Raw genomic sequence first — 21839 nt, 5'->3', positions numbered from 1 at the left:
TAGTAAATCATACTGTATATAATGCATATAAAGTAATGATTTACTTACATTTACACATGCATTTTTATTTCACAAATCGCATTAATTCAAATAATTGAATAAATCAATTTTACCAAAAGTGACTCATTACTTTGGATAAAGACCTCAAGTATTCCTTAATTCTAAATTATCACTTCTGGAAAATGTGTTAAGTTTATATGTAAATTTATCGTTTTGACTGCCATTTTTCTCTGTCTCAACTTAAGAACCCACTTACTCAGAAGTCTAGGTGACGCACTGATAATAGCTTAAAATATATCGATGACATTACATAACTATCTATATGTATTTACCATATATACAAAATATATCTGTCAACTTATATATATTGTGTATTTTTAGCTTTTATTATTTATTATAAATTTAATACAAATATATTTGTTTTAATAATTTTAATACTTCCCAGATACCAGAATCAATCAAACTATAATAAAATAATAATACATTTTAATGCTTAATGACCTATTTTAATATTTTTCTCCTAAAAAATGTTTTTTTTTTTTTTTAAATACTTCGTTAATTTAATTAAAAACTACAATTTTTATAAAACTCAATATTTTCAACTTAAGATTGTACCTATTAATAGATTTTATCGAATTATTTTCGAAAATTACACCTTAAACAAACATTTATTTTATATATTATTTTTATAGATTACCCTAAATTAAATTAAATATATTTCATTTATAAAAAAAATTAATGTTCTTTATACTTAAAAGTTATATTATTTTATATTTTATAAAGATATAAATTAACGATACACTTATATAATACATTTTAGCAAACGATATAAATAGATATTGAGTATTATTTTACCAGTGTCTAATAAAATATAATTTCGTATAAGTAAACGCGTATTATACATATATTTATATAGACTTAATAATATGGTACAGAAGATATGACAAGATTTCAAAATGAGCTTTTCATAATACCTTGTCCCACTTACATGAGCCATATATAACCAGGTTTAAACCAGTTTTTTCATAACCATAATGGTATAAAATATTATTAGTTTTTATTGTTATTACAACATTTGAATATTTATGTTGTAAAATTCAGTGATGCCCATTATTTTAATTGGTAAAAGTTTTAAATAAATATTAATATTTCCGGTATTTTATTTTAGTTTTGTATATTATACTCAATAAATATTAATAATTTACATCTTAGGATTTTTCAACAATATAATAATATGAATTTATTTTAAAATAACAATCGAAATATATACCTCACAATTTGTTTAATATAAAAATTTAATAAAATATATATATATAAAATTATATATAACTTACTACATATAAATATGATATTTTATTAGAATTTTAGGTATATATCTTGTATATAAATTGATGTTAAAATTTTTTTAATCTTTGGAAACACATTCAAAATATATTCTTAAATTCACTATATCTATTCATTCATTTAAATATAAATAATATATTAAAATACCGATTTAAATATACTATTATAAAACAATTAATTTAAATACCTGTAGTTTTTTTTAGACATTCCGATATCAAAGTTAAATTTGAAGATATCTTTTCACTAATTTATTCAACCAATCAATGAACTCATTTCTTTGTGTTCTTTCCTAAAAAAAAAAAAAAAAATCGTTGATTAAAATAACATTTTTAAGTAAATTTTAGTAAATTAGTTAACAATTTTTGTATTAATCTTTTACTTTAAACGTTTTATTCAGTTTTTATATCAAAATAAATCAATTATTCCAACAGTAAAGAAAATTTCCTTTATCTACATCATAAGTAAAAATTTAAGATAAACAAAAAATAATATTCCAAGTTAAAATTTATTGAGGTATATTATTATTTATTGTCAACTATATTTGTTTTAACTTTTAATAATATATAAAATTAGTTAACTAATTATATAGTTTAAGTATAAAAATATATAATTTCTTAAAACTACTTAATAAATGTTATCGTTTAATCTGTATAACTGTATTATAATAAACAATTTTCACATTAAAATAATAAAAAAAATTAATAATAGTATAAATAATTGTTTTTTTTTTTTAATTATGCGTCTTACTCATTGAAAAACATTTGTTGTGTTTGAAGTAAAACATTATTTTATGCAAAAAACTTTCAATAAGATATAATGAGCTTTTCTAAATAAGTTTCTTAATAAAATAAAAATATTATCTTTCATTTCATAATTTCTGTTTTTATTGATGTGGTGTTAAGTATTAGATATTAATACACACAAAAAATAAATAGAAAAAACTACTAAATAAATTAAAATTTCAAAAAAATTACTAATTAAATAACACATAAAAAAAATAAAAATTTGAAATCGGATGTCGAATCAGCATTTTGCAAAAGTCTACCAAATTCCGAAATTGTACAATTTTTTGTACCCTATTTAATATAAGTAAGTGTCGTAAATTTACAAATGTGTATTATATGATCATTTTTAATATGCATGCCTATAAAATATACGCAGAAGAGACAACAATATCGCCCGTACGATTTATTCGGGAACGAAAGATATAAAAAAAAAAAAAAATTACCTAATAATATATATATAAAAATGTCACAACGGGGTACGACCTAATGAAATATTGTTTGGCGTACGAATCGATTTAATTATTTCTCATCGTCTGCACTATATTTTACCAATTCCTTTCTGCCGCCACCGCCGCACACTATATTACATATATATATATATTAGGTAATACTTAGACGCTGCTACAACATTGACACAATATTTCTCTGCCGTCTCCGCCTCGCGCGCACACGTTAAGATCATTTGCTTGGAAAAGCACAATAATATATCGTATATATATATGCTCACACAAACTCACACACACATACACTCATACGGTAAACGTGATCATTCAAAGGATAACGGTCGTAGACTGGACCGGAGCCAACCGCAGAGCGAGAGTGAACTCCCTCGGGTGTCGTTTTGTAGCCGCTGAAACAATGAGAACAACTGTCGATGACGGTAGGTTTTCCGCAATAAACGGGAGATGGCGCAGAGAATGGTTGTGATTATCTTTATCTCCGCCGAACACGACCGCACGCGCACGCAAACGGTTAAATTAAACAGAGTTAAAGACGTCGGATTCACAGCGATACCAAGTTATACTGTTGAGGTAGGTGCCTACTGCCTATGCATGTTAATATGAAACTCCTAGTAAAACGTTACGCTACACGGGTATTACAACGGTACTTCATTATTCCATTGATCGCGATGTCCGAACTAAATCTAGAGACGTGTCGCTAAAGAATATTCGCAGATATACCCCTTTTTTACGCGAGTGGGTAGACGAACGAGGTAAAAACCACATCATTAAATCAAAAAAAAATAAAATAATTCTCTTGCTTTAGTCGAAAACATTATTTTCTAGCAGCCCTTATTATGATTATCAGATGCAAGTATTTTATACTTTTGAAAATATTTACTGTAGAACTTTTATAAACAAAAATCATGAAAACCCAATGAAAAACGTGAAAGAAAACTACACACATTTTAAAATTTAAAGTGATAATTTAAAGTATACACGCCATATACACCCCTTACTTACTATTCAAAATACACTATTTATTATCAATTATAATATTATATTACCTAACATCAGTTATTAACACTAGAAATTTTTATTTACGATTTAATATTTTTCATATAATAACAATACAATTATAAATCAATTAATATTTGAGACGTGATTCGGTTCTCACAGTTTCTCATAGTGAGAATAGTGGAGCCTCGAAAATAATAAATACTATATAAATAATATTTTTGTGTCTGTTCATTGTGTTTTAATTAATAATAATTTCGATACAGCGGTCTACAATGTTTATTTTTAGGCGTGTGGATTTTATTAAAATAGTTTGAATTCAATTAGAATTTATTATAAACAAATATACGTGATTTGTTTTTAAATACTTACTTACAATACATCTTTCACACTCAGTGTATTAAATGCAACCAATTAAAACAATAATAATATTAAAGCGTAATTAATAAATCAATATAATAAAATATATGAAAATAAAATATTTTATATTCATTTGATATTAATAATATAATCATTATGTATAATGCATTTAATGAAAAATACAGTCATTGAAGAGATACTAACACATTAAGATATTTAACATGTAAGTAAGATAATATAAAAATCAATGTTTCACAAACCTACAGATTATCAATAATAACTTACTAAATATTACTTAAACCTCAAATTATGTACAAAATTATGCGAAAACAATCTTTATCTTGATCTTTTTATAAATAATCGAATTGAATTTTACGTCACTAATAAGAATGAGTAAAAAATTAATGTTAATCTGGATATAATTATACGAGCAAACGTTTTAATTATTTCTCTTCAATATATTATCGCAAATTAGATACATATATCATATTATTACTGAACATACGTTAACTTATTAGATATAATTTAACTCTCAACTATAGCAATCGTGTATAAAATATAAGTCCTTGCTGGAATTACAATGAATCTGTTAAAATTGTAAAACCTAAGAATAAATAAACAATAAATAATGGAATATGGGCCACGAGACACATAATTTGTACAGTATCCGCCTAATGCCGATAATTATTATGGAATCAGTAATTGGAACATATTAGTCCATGTCATTCGATGCCAATTATCCTTATAGCTCAAGCCAAGAGCCGTCTCCAATGGCCTGTTATAAAAACTAATCAACTTTTATCGGTGCTTTGGGAACTGACAAAACGAGAATAACGAAAGGTAAAACGAGTGAATATTTTGTTTTTCACTAAATCAACTCCGTTGGGTTATCACTGTTTTATCGATAATTTATAAAAAAAAAAAATCTGTTGTTTTTTTTTTTTTTTGTGAGAGAAAAAATAAAAACTTACGAAAAAGTAATCACTGCGTGACATTGTTAGATGTAAACTTTGAATATAACACATAAATATTTATTAAAAATTGAGTTTGCCGTAGGGTAGACGTTGTGATAGGTAGGTACTTTTAAGTCAGTTGAAAACGAAGTTTCTCTAGCAGGTAGGGTAGATGATTGCAATTACTTTTACAGTTGTCGCACAACAGAAAAAGGGACTATAAAAGATTAATTGATATTAGCGATGGAACCGTGCAATTACTTTTTGTTCGCAAACTTTATATTGGCAGAGTTGTCTTATTGTGAGTGTAAATAATTATTTTTATGAAGTTCGTGCAAGTACGTGTCGAATACGATTGCCAATTGAGGGTTCTGTGATCGATGTCTACAAATTTCAACATACAGTGTTAGTTAATAGACATGACTTTAAATACTCCACTAGTAATTTTAGATATTCAATCCAAAATTCTTTATTAAAATTAATATCTATTTGATTATACAGTGTAGTTATTCTAATAGTTTTAAAAACAATTTTACATTTGGCGCATCCGTTAGTTAACTATCGCTATTATACAATATTTCAGGGTTAAATTTTACTGTAACCTTATTTTTTTTATTAATTAATTTGAGTTTAGCCCTACTAATATGGTAAAACATAACGGTTTTCAATTAGATTTCTACTTATGATGTCTAGTACAATTATCGACTGAAACACGCTGTGTAACAGCTGCGCTATATCCATCGAAAATTATTACGTTGCTAGATATTTTATCATGTCGATGAAAAATATTAAGACTTTTTTTCTATTCCAATATGTAATATAAAAATACAAATAATATACACTCCATATCACGAGTATTTACTAATTTAAACAGTGGTAGTAATGCAGATCCCGTATAATACTCCATCGCATGCAATTAGTACCTAAAAGCAGTAAAAACTCATTGTGGAACATTATTTTATTATATTCATATTTATTAAAAACCCATATTCAATTAAACCATATTATAAAGGTAGAATTATCGAGTAGATTGCACATAATAATACATGTAATAAGTGTATACCTACGTCATAATTTATAGAAAACTAACTGAAAACCGATTAAATTTAAATGGGTAAAAAACCAAACACAGCCGATACATAGAACTCTGGATGGTTTTGTCACGAAAATACAAATGGAAAGTCCTCAAACCTATCAATTAATATTTAATTGAACGTATGTACATTGATTGCCGGGTTTCCATAACGCCAACGCCCTTGACGTTAAACGAGATAGGAACGTCCGGGATAATTCGCCCTCAGGGTTTGCTTTAATGTATTTACCTATAGCGTTTTATTATGGAAGCGCATTTCAAAATTTTCCTACTTTCGTGATTTATTATGTCCAGTATACGTCCACAGACGAAACTATTTACATATTATACATAGCGTTGATGAATGAATCGTTCTATTTTGAAGTGAACATTCAAATAATAGATGTTATGTATAGCACTTTATCAAACAAGTTACCGAACATAGAATTAAATTGTAAATTAAATTAAGCTTGATAAATACAATATTTATAACAAATATTTTACTGCAACTACAAACAAATACAATAATTTTATCGACATTTATTTTTCTTACGAAAAATAAGTAAAATTAAATTACCAAATTATTATGCTATATAGTAAGTATACAATATAATATAGAAATCATTGAAACACGTATAACTAGTTCGTCTCGATATGTCATATATTTTAATCTTTTAAAAACAATGTAATATATAAAAATATATTTGTCTTAGAAAAAAAATTATCTTATGTTTTCAAAAATAAACATTATGGTAAATTATATCAATTGCAGTAGCATTTAATAAAACACATAATGCGAAGCTTAATGATCATAATATATTAATAATATTTCAACATATCTAAACATAAAATTTAATATGTACTATTGTTCAGTACATTACGTTTTAAATTTATTAAATTCATGATATTATATTTTTCATCTTAAAGACCCTAAACAAACTTTAAAATAATAACAATAGTTTATACAATCATAACTATATCAATATGCTAGTAAATAAATTTCTAGCCATTACTTCTATATTTATTCATAAAAATAATAAAATATATGTTTATTAAATTTCATATTTGAATATTAAAAAACATTGTTCTATTACTTGACACTAAAATTTTACTGTGTTTAATTTTAAGTAGAGCTAATTTCGCTTCAAAAATAGTCAACATTTCACTAAAACTTCTCTTGTAATTAATCGTCGTCTATCGCGAATTTCGATAAGAAGTATATACTAATAAACTAAAAATATTATATATTATAAAATACAATTTAAAATTATAGAAATATATTTTCTTCAATTATTGTCAGATATACTTATGTGTACTGTAAATACCACAAATGACTTAGAGCACTAACTTTCAATAATTAAATTTGTACACAACTTTTTTGGGGATATGATTTCAAATGAATTAAATAGTTAATTTATTTATTGCTACACTTAAATGTTATTAATTTGTCTTTAAATTTACAACTTGAAATACTACCTAAATAACTAATAATATTAGAGTATCTTACATTTTTTTTTTAATTTTACTTTAAAGACTTTTATTATCAAAACTAAAATATTAGTAGTTTAATAATATATAAAATTACAAAATAATTTATATTGAAAAAAGGACAAAATACTATCCATTTACCATTATTCACCTTTATGGAAGTTGGCAGTTTATCTTTACTTTATTTTTTGATTCTAAATTTTAAAATAATGGTAATCATCGATAAAAATGATAATTGTTTTTCGAAAATAATTTCAAGTGAATAAAACCATACATGTCGATATTTTATTTAACCACTCGATGATGGTCGATAAATTTTCTTTGCACTAAAGAAAATAGAGAGAAAAAATACCTCTCTGTTATTAATACTTGAGAATAGACCTGTCTAAACCACCATCTAGACTCAATTTTTAATCATAGATAGGTTTCATGAAACTTTTTTTACACTTTCATCCAAACACTTGGTTTACAGAAACACAATTTAATAAATAAAATATCGTTGTAAAACCAATTTAATTATTGATTTATTCAATCTAAAAAATTCAAAATTTTACTCTCATGACATTTATTTTCTTGGAAAAAATGTATCATAGTGAAACCTTTACAAAAAAAAACTTTTTATAAAGTAACAAAATATTTTATGGAACAATTAAGTTTTTATTCAAAAACGTTTATATTTAACGAAATAATTTTGTATTTTGTTTCTACTAAAAATTTAAAAATTACTATATTGTTACATTTTTATAAAGCATACAGTTGTCAAACTTATTTAAATAAGTATAAGTATTTTTGAAGATAGTATAATACAAAGTCGTTCAACAAGATATCAGAAAGTTCTTCGGTAACAAAGAATAAAAAAAAATATATTATTTACATATTTATTATATTTTATCATATTTTTTTCTTTTAAATCGGTTAATTAATATTATACATACGTATTAAAAATTATTATTTGCATACATTTCAAACACTAAAAGTACGTTTTTAGTGAAAAAAGTATTATTTATTTTTAACAAAATGTCTACTAAACAAATTTTTACAAAAAACCTTCAAGTGTATTGAATAGAGATTCAAATGAAATTTAAATTTAAAATACATTTTTTTTTAATGAATACACTATATAATAAAACATGAATTTCTATTAACAGAATGTTATCGATTAACCGACAATCTCAAAAAATACAACATTCCACCTAACATGGATGAGACCTTAGAACCAGACATCGACATTACCATAAACATATTCAAATTTTTAAGAAACACTAATGAATGTTATAAAATCTATCAAATTTAAACTTAAGATAACACAACTCTATAAACACTTTATAGTATAGAATGTATATATTTTATTACCTAATTTTTTATATTAATTAACTATTATATTTCACTATTTATGTAAACCTTACTGTATGTACTCTGTTTTCAAACCATAAACTAATAGCCTTGTTGCTGATGTTTCCATTGATCAAAAAAAAAAAAAAAAAAAATTTAAACCAAATTATGATTAATACAAGTATACGTATTTAGTATTTATCAAATGAATGCATAAAATAGTTATTAATTAGAATTGTATTACAATTACAAACTGACACGACGTTTAAACACCTAATTATAATTATTATTAAACTTATCATTTAATAAAATTATCATAGAACATAAAATTATTGTTGAAAAATACCAAACTTTCATTATGTTCAATATTAAATACTAAAATTACAGTTATATATTATCCTCCACTATCCAATTTTCACATTCCATACAATCTACATAAACATAAAGCAAATTAACTATTTTCAGACATAAAAAAAAATAATCTACTTTAAAATAGATAATTAAAATGTGTACTTTATAGATATAATACTCAAGTTAAACCAAATATTAACAAATAACATTTTTTTCTTTTTGTCAATGCTTAAAAATTACTATTATATTTTTAACTTTAGATACTCAATTATAAAATTATTCCTACTTAATATATAGTTATACACTACAATTGTATATAATTTATAAATTTAATATTATTTTTATTTACCTATTTCTAAAATTAATTAATTTGACACAAATTAGTTAGATCTTAATATTATAATATTTAAAAAAAAAATAGATTTTTTTTTTTCATTATTTATTCATTGTTTGTATATGATAATTAAATGCTCACGCAGCCATGAAATAATTTAAACATAAAATAAATAATTTATTTTTTTTTCATAACGATGTTACATTTTGAATACTGAATCATTAATTGTTGAAGCTTTGTCTACATTAAAACCTTTCTCATAAATTAAATAATGTTATTTATAATTGTATTTTTAAATTAAAAAAATTTCCTGGTTAAGCGATAAAAAATATGAAATAATTCCCAAATTATAGTTAAATTTGATTCACAGTAATTTATTTGAATGAACAAACAATTGATTTAAATTATATTTTTACAAATAATTCAACCTAATTCAAATAAGAAAAAGAAAAATAATCAAAAAATTAATTATATTTATTGATATTTTAGAAGTATCTATCCACTATGAGCTAGTATAATTTTATTTTATCATTATAGCTATTAAATTATTTGAAAACTTCAAATTGAATGTCCAAGTTTAATCAGTGTGCTAACTGAGTACACTAATTTGGCAGATAAAAACTAATTTAATGTCCAAGGTGAAGCACGTATACAAACGTATGTATAAGAAATGTTCTAAAACCAATGCACAGACGTTGCAAAAAACATATACTTATGTTGAATACTAACGACAACTCAGTAAACCTGCCCAAACAAAACAGGCACACTTTATATCCGGTGTAACCTACAAACTTTCAGAATTATTCTTCCGAACTCACGTAATATTTATATTTTTTATTATTACTTTTTCTTTGCATACATATTATATTACGGTGAAGACACACCGTAAAAAATTTAAAAATATTACAGCTCCTCCCTAAATATGTTTTTCCTTGTGCTGTAAACTAGAAGGATTGACGATTAAAAATGTTACTCACTTGACCCTTTTTTCGCCGCACATTACTTTTCAAAATAGTTGACAGCAAATGTAATTCGTGGCCCATCAAACAGAAGCTTCAGAAGCTTTTAATATTTAATAACCAGACGTCATACCTACTATATATAATATTATATATGTATACGTAAAGACATCCGTTTTACGCAGAGATATCCTTTTATATTAAAAAATCCTTAATTTTTTTTTTTTTTTTAAACCGCTATAAAAATAATTTCTTCCTTGTCGATATGATGGACTCTGAGAGCCACTCAAGTAAAGAACACATTTCACTAAAACTAAACGAGGTCATTCAAAGAGTTCATAAATACTGTTTTGTATAGATTATATTTTAACACGTGTATAAGTGTACGTTTAGTTTTTTTGTTAAAATATAAAAATTTGTAAATTTGTAACTACGAATATATAGGTACGTATTTATAGAAAAAAAATTATACCTATAATTACTTGATGCTAAGTCAAAAATGTTTCAATAAGGTCAAATCAAGCTAAACTCTAATAAAATTATTTAATTTGGGCAAACTAATTAACCATAACGCATGATTTAAGTTATTTATTTCCCTCGATACTTTGGTTATATATATATATAGTTAAGTAGGTATTCAATGATATCATTACCAAATAAAATTAAGATAAAATGTAAAACAAAAGCAATTTTAACATTTCTAATCAATAAATAAATTAAAACGTATAGATAAATATAATATGTAGTAAGTACTATATTTTTTTTTTTTATTATTTACTAATTTTTTTTTAAATTTATGTTATTAAACTTTAAAAAATTATTTTGATATCCAACTTTGTGCTTTGTTTTATATATATATATATATATACCTTGTATTTTTGAATTTGAATAATGCCTAGATTAATGATATCGTGATCATTATCAATAAGTATATTGCATTCAAATATCCAACCTTTAAAGTTCTGGTGGTCATAAAAATTAAGAACTCAAAAATAATATTTTAGTTTTAAGCTCTGATAATAATTAATAGTAAGAAAATTGTTTTTCTCTGTACTCTTCTAAGTACAACATATAATTCCCATCCATTTGATCAATGTTTTTTTTTTCAAATTCAATATAATATAACGATAAGGAATAGTCTTATTTAGCATCAGCGTTATCCTATTGGGATGTCAACCATATTCTATGAGCAAACAAAACTTCCTGGTCAGAATTTCGATATTAATTCAGTCGATGTGATGCCCGAGGGACGTGAATTCTTGGCGGGTAGTCTTAAAGTGGACCTGATATCAACAATAAAAATTGTTGCCTGTCGTTATATATATATTTTTTCATTCGATTTGAGACTCAGGCCACAACTTTAAGAAACGATAAAATGACCGTTTCGTTTATATTATGTACAGCGCATGTATATTAGCATGTCTGTATCAAAACCAACCAATTTACGACTTACACTCACATTTTTGTGCAACATTGAATTGATGATTACAGTTTTATGGTCAATAAATACGTCGTATTATACTACAAAGCAAAATTTCTCAAGAAATTATCAAGACTCGTTTTGAGTAGGAATCGTTTCCCTTTATTGTAATTCTTAGAAGTTTACTCTGTATTAAAAGATAAATATATTGATATTTTATGCTTGATAGGCTTTTAGCTTAATAAGTTACCCTAGTCGATTAAATTTTATTCGTGTTTTACTATAACGAAATTATTTGTATATACATAATAATAGTAATGATATACATATTAGTATGATTATAGTAAATTTATAAAATGTATTGAGTTTACGTTTGAATATTGTAAATATTTTAATATTTCAATCAAATTTGTAAAATATTTAATACTATATGGTTTTTTAATCTGAGAAATGGGTTTTATGTTTCATTTGTAACAGTTTTAAGTAAAAATAATTTTACATAAGTTTTTTAAAGCATAATATACTTTTAAATTACAATCAAAGGTAAATAATATTTTTTCTATATAAAAATTCTCAATAATTTAGTGGGAAAACTGCAGGAATAGATTTATTTTATACCTCTAAAATATGTTATGATAATGACCAAGGACAATGGTTTTAGTTATTATGATATATCTACTATATTCGACTAAGTAACCTATTCAATTAATGAATTATGTTGTATAAAACTTTAAAGAGATATTTTAATTTTTTTTCTTAAATAAAATCATTTTTAAAAATATATTTATTATATTAAATATTGATCTTATAAAGTAATAGTCGACTAAATATTTCTTGTTAAATTTACGACATAACTAACATTATAAAATGTTCATTTTGTAATAAAATTTAGAGAGAATATCAAGGATACTACTTTAACTGAGTAACCGTACACTTGGAGAATTTTCGCGTAATATTTATGTTCGGATAAAAATAAAACGTCGAATTCGACTAGTCCGTTTTTATTATCAATCAGTCAGTATCATGACACATTGAAAACATAAAAATAAAAATGTAATTTATGTATCATATGTGAGTTTGAGTCTCGATTTCAAAATATATTTTATATATGACACCAATATTTTGTTACCGCTTATAATATATCGTAATAAATAATATTATATCAAAAATGTCCATTTCCATTAAATACATAAACAAACAAGCTCCTTCTCAAATTTTTTATTTGATTATTTTCATGCTAAAATTGAACTCTATGGATATTTTTAAATTTACACATAACCTAATATTAAGAACTGCCGACGACCATTTGAAATCAGAGTTATTTTAAACACGGCACACAATTTCCTAACAGCATAAATATTACATAAACTTTGCCTGAACTTATTTACCAAAGTAATGTGTGTTCTAATTACCTTCAAACTACTTTGTGTCAAACTTGGCATAGTTTATTATCTCAGTACCCACCAGCTACTATTATAGTATACATACTCTAGAATAATAAACATATTATGAGCTTTAAACAAAAATGTTACAAGTGAAACTCATTTTGAATTCAAAATATTCTAGAACAGCTCTAGACGAAAAATGATTAAAAAAAAAAATTACATTAATTTAGCTTTTGAGCATAAATTATTATCAATTTTAATTTATTTAAAGATTTAACTTTCATTAGTTAGGCATATTTCACATATTAATTTAAAAATAATAGTCAGGTAATATTACAATAAAGCTAGTATTAGTATTATAAAACAGTTAACTGTAACCAAACGCTTTATCTTAAGGAATAATCATTAATACTATACTACCTCTTCTTTATTTATATTTTATGTAGAACATTTATTAGAATGAGTCTAAATTTTTTGAACAAAATTAGGGATTGATTATTCCCGTGCAAACGTAATTATGTTATATTTTAAAACCATAGGGTAACGTGATATTTATAACTACTATAATAAACGTATTTTACATATTAATTATACACATAACAGAAGTAAAAAAATAACTTGTATAATTTATAAATATTATATACGTATTAGAAAGATGTTCAAATAAAAACTTTTCAGTAAAATACTTATACTTATACTTATCTCGGCACTTCCAATTTTTTAATTTATACCAAATAATATTGTCAATGCAAATGCAAAAAAAAATATTGAAAAAGAAGAATATTACGATCTTTCTTGCCCATATCATAGTATAAATGATAAATTAGTCCAACAAACACTGAGTTAATAGTTTTTCACAATATGCGGTCACTAGTTAGTAGTTGAAAACAAGACATCAATATTATGTTGACCAGTACACTACTAATTGGACTCTACACAATATATCGATTTGTGTGCTTGTTTTAGAAGAACGGTCGGAATATGATGGGTAAGAATATTGAACTTGTTAGTTTTTTCAAGAGTATTAATTAAAGCCATACTCGTCCACGTATATCCAATTAACCAAAGAATAAAATTGCAATTACTTTATATAGGTACTCTTTTTGTATTATTAAAGTATAACTATGTTGTCTTAACAATGTATTTACCATATTCAACACTTTTCTTCAAAAAACTTTCATTTACATACAATGAATCCAGTTTAAACAATTTTCAATAGATAAAACTATAATAGTAATGAATAGAAAAAAGTTTTGAGATGATTTCTTGGCATAATTTTTAAAAGTCGTTGGTAAAAAAAATGTATGATACACCGATATATACAAAAAAAAATTAATATTTTAAAAATAAAATTATGTCCATTTATATGTATATCAGCATAATAGTAATATATGTTTACACATTTATTTGTTTTCAGAGTTTAATTGAATAACAACTGTAACTTAATTTGAATATAAATAATTGCAGACAGTATTGATATGTTTAATTAAAATGAAAGAAATCATATTATTTTAGTGTATTGTTGTCCGTTATTAAAGATTTTTCGTAATTCATAGGTATGCATTCCATAGAATACTATCTTTTTAACGCTAATCAACTACATATTTTAATTAAAAATATTTTTCTACATTTCTCAATTCAAAAATTACAGTGAAACTTCCTCTTAAAAAAAATACTTGTGACTACTTAGCCAATCTTTATTTATTACACATCTGTATTAATTCAAATAAGTAAATTTATAACAATGGAATATATTTTAATACTATAGTTGATTCACCAAACATGCTTGTTCCCTACCTCTTATTCATAAATAATCTATTTCTTCAAATTATACCTACTTAAAAACTTTATTTTTAAGTGCTTAAATTATTGACACCATTCAAAAGTATCATGGATTGATACAAGCATATTTTACAAACTAACCTTTTTAAAATAAATGATTAATACAACGAATTTAAAAAAAAATAAAAAAATGTAATAATATATATTATATTTTATATTAGGTAATACAATTGAAATACATACAATGATTACTCGATCTTTTGCAAATCGTTGCTATTGTGATTGTCTTTTTACATTAAAAATTATAATAAATTTACTAACATCAGATATTATACTAAAATATATATATTACATTGAAAAAATAATAAAATGTTTGAATTAAAAAAAAATCCATGTGCATTGTTTATTTATTTTTTTTTTTAAATAAATTTTTTAGATTAATTATATTTATAAAGAAAACTTAATTTAGATTGTAATAATATACACTTAATTACAAGTAAATTAATGTAAGTATTCAATTATTTTAAACTTTTTTTCAAAATATAAATTTATTTATTATTTATTATATGTTAATAATATTATGTCAGTCTCGCAATACTTCAACTTATAACTATTATTCAATGTATTCCCTACACAAATGAAAAATGGTATGATTAAAAAATGATGTAAACTAAATTGAATCTACCACAATAAAAAATATTTTATTTTATATTTATCTGTGACTATTGTCATCACCACCCTGTCAATTTTCACTCTTCACTTACTCCTTACTTAATCTGTGTGCTCTTTAAGCATACCATTATGACATTATAGGTATACTTGACAATACACCCACTTTAGAAATGTTAATGCCAATCTCTTCAAAGATCAATTCGGTATTTATTATAAATATTATACACTTTTTATAACTATTTAGTATTATTGTAGTTATATTTGTTCAGCATTAAATTAATTTAAATTGTTTTTCATATTTTACGTTTTCAAATGCACTAATAATTAATGGTTTATACAAATACTTATCTAAAAAAATTAAATAACAAAAATAAACGTAACTTTTTAAAGTTAAGATTTTAATGATAAAATTTTAATTTTCTATCGTAATTAATTATCAAAAAATTAGAAAAATATTTAAAATATAATTAAGTAAAATTATTTTATCAATAAAATTGTGAATTTAATATGCTAAAAACACCATTAAAAATGCATTATTAATTTCAAAAAAATTTCTAAAAAAGCACCATTTTTATTTATAAAATACTTCAACGAATCTAAATGTATTCAATCACGGAAACATATTGAATTCTAGTTAAAACATTCTGTGAACTTAACTATTAACGTAGTGTCAATGACATGTGTACGTCAAACCGTTAAGTAGAGCTTTAAAATAACGAACTTATGAGAATTATTGGCAGAGACAATTATTTTTCATTTATTAAATATCTATTCTAACACTACAGTAAGTTAGCAATAATCTTCATTGAGTTTCGAATTTCAATTCGATAGTTTCAATTAGATGAAATGGTAGGTATATATTTAAATTAAAATAACAATTAATTGCAAAAAAATATCAAAGAATATAAATATTTTTATGTTTTATCCGAGTCCCGTACAAAATTATACTAAAATAAATAACAAAAAATATATTTTTATTTTTTAAAACATTAAACTAATCCAAATTTATTTAAGTTTAAACAGTGGCGTAAACTGAGTGGTGCAAATGTAGCATTTACACCACTACATCTAAAATATGTTGGTGCAAAGGTATGTTTCTGCACCACCAGAAAATCATTAAAATAAAATTTGTATACCTATATGATACCTATTATTTTTAATTTTGTAACTATCCTTTTTTGTACACACAAACAGGTACAAAATTATAATTTTCGTACATGTATTGGACCTCATCAATTAAATTATTATCCCTATCTATATTTTAAAATTGTGTAACCGCCATAGATAATTAGATTATTATCTATGGTAACCACAGAATTCTGTGGTTACCAAATAAATAATTATAAATAATTCAAAATTTATTTATTATTTAAAGAAATATACGGGAAAATATATAGTTTATTAGGAAGGATTTTAGTTAGAAAGTTGGATTATAGGTGTTTCGGAAATTATATAGATTGAGATGCCAGAAATTGGGTTTAATTTACGCCACTGAGTTTAAATATGAATTTCATATAATATTTTTGTTCTTATTTTTAGAGCTTTAAGTTTAATGTACATTAAAGTGCTTTATTGTCTATAATTAATTGTATAAAAAAAATGTAAACTGTTGAATATAAAAATTTAAGCTGATATAACACATCTCCAACCAAATTAAACTATACTAATGTAATAAAATATAATGACTAACTAGGTAAATTAAAATATATTAAGAAATGGAAATATGGACTCAGAGAAAACCATTTCGTATTATGTGGATTGAAAAGTTGAGCAATGCAGAAATTCTTCAAAGTTTAGTAAAGAATAGAGTATGTCAATCATAAGATCAAGAAACAAACAACTCATGAGCTATTCAACAAGACATTACCTCTTCATAGCCAACATAATGAAAGGAAGTATCAATAAACTCTAAGAAAAAGAAATACCTAAGAAAACATATAGAAAAACTTATTCGAATGGTAACCAATGCAACGAGTATCTCTATATAATATAATCTATATAATAATCTCTCTATAATATCTCCATATGAAGACAATGGCGTTAAAGAGAAATTAATGGTAGTATCCATAATCGCATAAGACAAGGCTTAAACTTTAAAAAGAAGAAGATACACAATAAAATAAACAGTATAATCATTAGCAATAAGTAAAATAGTAAAGCAACTTAGCAAAAGTCTAAAATAAAGACTCTTTGCTAAAAATAATACCTGAGATAAAGAGCCATCTTATCGATAAACATGCAATATTGAAACATTTTCACATATATTCAATATATACTAGTAATGAGTAGAGCTAGGATTTTGATGAATTTTGCATTTTTTTCTTTAAGTGCTATACATTTCTAACTAAAAACTAAATTTGTTTCATTTTATAACAATTTAGAATGTGTAATTTTTATTTTGCATTTTATTGCAATTTTAAAGTCATTTTTTCAAATATTATGTTAATTTTGTTTATTTTAACTTATTTTTCTTATTTTAACCTCTTTTAATATGTATAATAATGTATATAATATTTGGCTATGAAGAGATAATGTCTTGTTAAATAGCTCATGAGTTGTTTCTTTTTTGATCTTATGATAGATACACTCTATTCTTTCCTAAACTTTGGAAAATTTCTACATTGCTCAATTATAAAGTAATATAATTAATTGTTAACTTAAATTTGAATATATTTGTTCAACTTATTTCTTAAGGCAAATTTTTACCTGTTTTGTATAATATTAATAATGAATAAATAATAATTAATAATTAATATTATTTTAAAATTAATTTTTTTCGCACATCTAAGTAATTTTTAGATAATTTTTTTAATTCATTTTTTAGATTTTTTAAGCCATTTTTGCATATTTAATTTTTTGTGTATTTTTCAGATCAATAACTCTAGTAATAACTTTTAACTCATATACGTATAGGTACATAAATATACTTGTTTCTGGTTACAAAAAAATATAGTAAAAACTAAGTAAATTTTAATCACACAAATTATTTAAATGTAGTTATGATCACAACTTTATTTTATAAATTTGATTTATACTTTAAATTAATAATACATATTTTTATTATAATTTCGAATTGATTTCTTTAAAAAGCAGAAAAAATACTCAACAAATTTCAAACAAATTCTTTATTGACCAAAAACTGAATACATATAAAACTCTGAATAAAATGTAATTTTTTAAATTTCTCAGTAATTATTGAAAAGTCTGTGTAAAATTGACAACCAAGTAAGAATCTATGTCAGTAACCTACCCACCTTTTTAATCGTTTTTTTTCATTATTCAACTATAACTTATAATTATTTTAGTATATTTATTATTTATATATAGATTTTATGTAGAATCAAATAATCATATATAATAGAAATAATCGTTATTGATGGAAATGAATTTCAATTTCCAATTGTATAGTATACCTATATTCATAAAAATACATAATATGTATTATAGTTATATTATAACTTAATAACAATAAAATTTGAATTGATATAACAAATTATAATAGATACCAAATATTAAAAAACTGTTCGATTAAAATGTTCTATAATTTTATTCATATCAAATTTATTAGTGATTAAAAAATATGAAGGCTCTAATATAACATACTTCTTATTTTTTTACTATATAAATAATAAGAAAGCACACATTGACCTAGGTGATAATCATGCATAAAGATAATGCATACCTATAAAATTATATTGTTATTTACACATGTTTTATTTATAATTTATAGTGCATTGCACATTTTAGCCGTAGTTTTTAAATAATAATTATTTTATTATTTTATATAATATATAATATATCATATAAAAGAATAACATAATATTCTACACACTTATTTTAAGTTACAGTTTTCATATCAAACATACTTATATTTAAAACATAATTTAAATAAGTGATATATGTATATTACATAATATTATCATTTAACCGACTTTAAATGTTTAAATATTGACTTAACTATAAAATTATGAAAAGTATAAATCATTTATCAATATATATATATTAGAACTAAAAACTGATTTTTTATCATTACAATTTTAACAAAAATGCAATGTTATTTAAATTTGAAAAAAATGCTGGAGTAATTTTTTTGCTAATATTATTAACACCTATTTATGATAAATCGATTTATTATTCATTCATCTTGCATTCTATGGTAAATTGGTAATGCACCTACATATATTACAATACATTATAACTTTTAAATATAAAGTAGCTATAAAAACAGCCACTTATTTATGGTATATATATATTATAATATTCTCTACGAATCTAGTGCCAAATAATTTTTCATATTTTTAGTACATATAAAATTTATATCATTGAAGATAACAATACTGTAATAGGGATGCAACTGATACGAGTTCACTTTATACGTGCATTTAAAGTATTAAAAAACGTGTCACAAGTTCTACGACGCCGTCAAGTTGTAACTGTGCAAGGTAGCCGATATTAGTAGCCCCTTGCAACAGAAAAAAACGTACTAAGACGTATCTGCATAAGATTGTTAATTTGTTAGCCACCTCAAATTTTTCAAACTTCACAATCGTGAAAAAACCACTTATACCAAATTTACTATTTTAAGGTATTCGAGTTCCAGATAAATAAGCTAAAATTTGATAATATTTTTATGATGTTCAGTTACTTATCTGATATTATATCTATCGCATAATTAATAAAAAATAACAAATACGACATATTGGTGTTACCTACTAAATTAATTTATAAAATGCCTATTATATGATTAAAAATGTATAATATGACATAAATTATCATTAAAAAAAAAAAAAGAATTCTATGTGATATCTCATATTTAACCTTACGCAAACATAAATTATGTGGCAAAACACAGACGATTCATAGAATATTTCCACAAATATTCAATTTCGACTCCAATATTTTCTAAAATAAAACTTGATATTGCTTCAAGTTTTTAAAATTTATTTCTATATTGACAATTTTACTTTATTTTTATTTTTTTGTTAGTCACGCTTAAAAATTGATATATTTTCGTTTTTTTATCATTTAAACAAAAAAAAATTTAAAAAAAATAAAAAATGCTATAGAAAATAAGATTCCTACTTGTGAATGTCTAATAGGCGCGGAACGACTGCAATCGGTGGGCGACACGTGGTGGTGAGATTGCTGCAGCAACGGACGGACAACGACCGCCGTGGTTGTGGCCGGCGCAACGACGGACGCCGGTAACGCCGGCGGCGGCGCCACGACCGGCGCGTGGATGTCGGTGGACGTGGTTGGACGGCCGCCACCGCATGACGGCAATACGTGAACTACTATGTGGAGACGACTATGAAGACTTTTTTATTTTTCTTTAATTTTACCGCCGTCGAAGTATGGCGAAAAAATAAAACAATAACACCGCTAATGCGCGCAGACCGCGAACACTATATTGTTATTGTTATTGTTATTGTTGCAAAATATATAGTTATCGCACGTGAAACGTAATGATGATAATATTATCGTCGTACTTATTGCAACGTTCTAACGAGTGATGGACGTCGTGCGGGGGGGGGGGGGCGCAGACCGGAAGAACCACGCGCGCACGGGCGCACGTGTGTACCTGCCGCGATGTCGCGTCTCACATGTTTGAGACCGGTTGTGTTATTGCGACCGGCCGGACAAGAGAAAATCTCGACGACAATAATATTATGATAAATCTATTTTATATACCGTTTGACGGTGCCGGTTGGTCGGAGTCGCCACAACCGCCGACGTACATACACACACCCGGCTCCTCCGCACCGAAATATCGCCGGTGAACTTGAGCGACAGATAGGGGGAAGGCGATTGACGTGGGCGCCGATTAATAATAATAACAGGTAATTACTTCTATTATTATTATCGTATTAATTATTAATTATAATAACGACATCGACACACGACGACAAAAAAAAATTGAGATCGTGTCGATCGCGCGCGAAAGTTCTCGTGCGCGGCGGCGGTGTCTCGTGTGCGTGGCTGTGCTTCGTTCAGTTGCATGGTGCTTACCGCTTCTCACCATCGCCGCCGCCGACGACGACTGGCGCGCGCGGCAAACGCAATGATCCCAGCGCCGAGCTGTGCGTACACACAGCGTAACGGTCGCGGCCAGGCGCCCGCACGTGCGTACCGGTCGCGCGCGCCG

The 21839-nt window shown here is 24.7% G+C and overlaps 1 protein-coding gene across 2 annotated transcripts in view; it reads right to left on the bottom strand.

Annotated features, from left to right (window-relative positions):
* LOC112597487 (cGMP-specific 3',5'-cyclic phosphodiesterase) overlaps positions 1-21672 on the bottom strand; it is a gene marked incomplete at its 5' end in the record, with an annotated part of 88170 nt that extends 66498 nt beyond the window's left edge. For both annotated transcript variants that reach the window (XM_025343559.1, XM_025343560.1), the window contains 2 exon segments: positions 1532-1633; positions 20777-21672.
* Positions 21673-21839: the final 167 nt, after the last annotated feature.

The sequence above is a fragment of the Melanaphis sacchari genome, unplaced genomic scaffold (assembly GCF_002803265.2).
Source record: "Melanaphis sacchari strain LSU unplaced genomic scaffold, SCAv2.0 Contig41_pilon_pilon, whole genome shotgun sequence".
NCBI classification, from domain to species: Eukaryota; Metazoa; Arthropoda; class Insecta; order Hemiptera; family Aphididae; genus Melanaphis; species Melanaphis sacchari.
The sequence above is the reverse complement of the archived record's forward strand: the minus strand, read 5'-3'. Positions and strand labels throughout refer to the sequence as shown.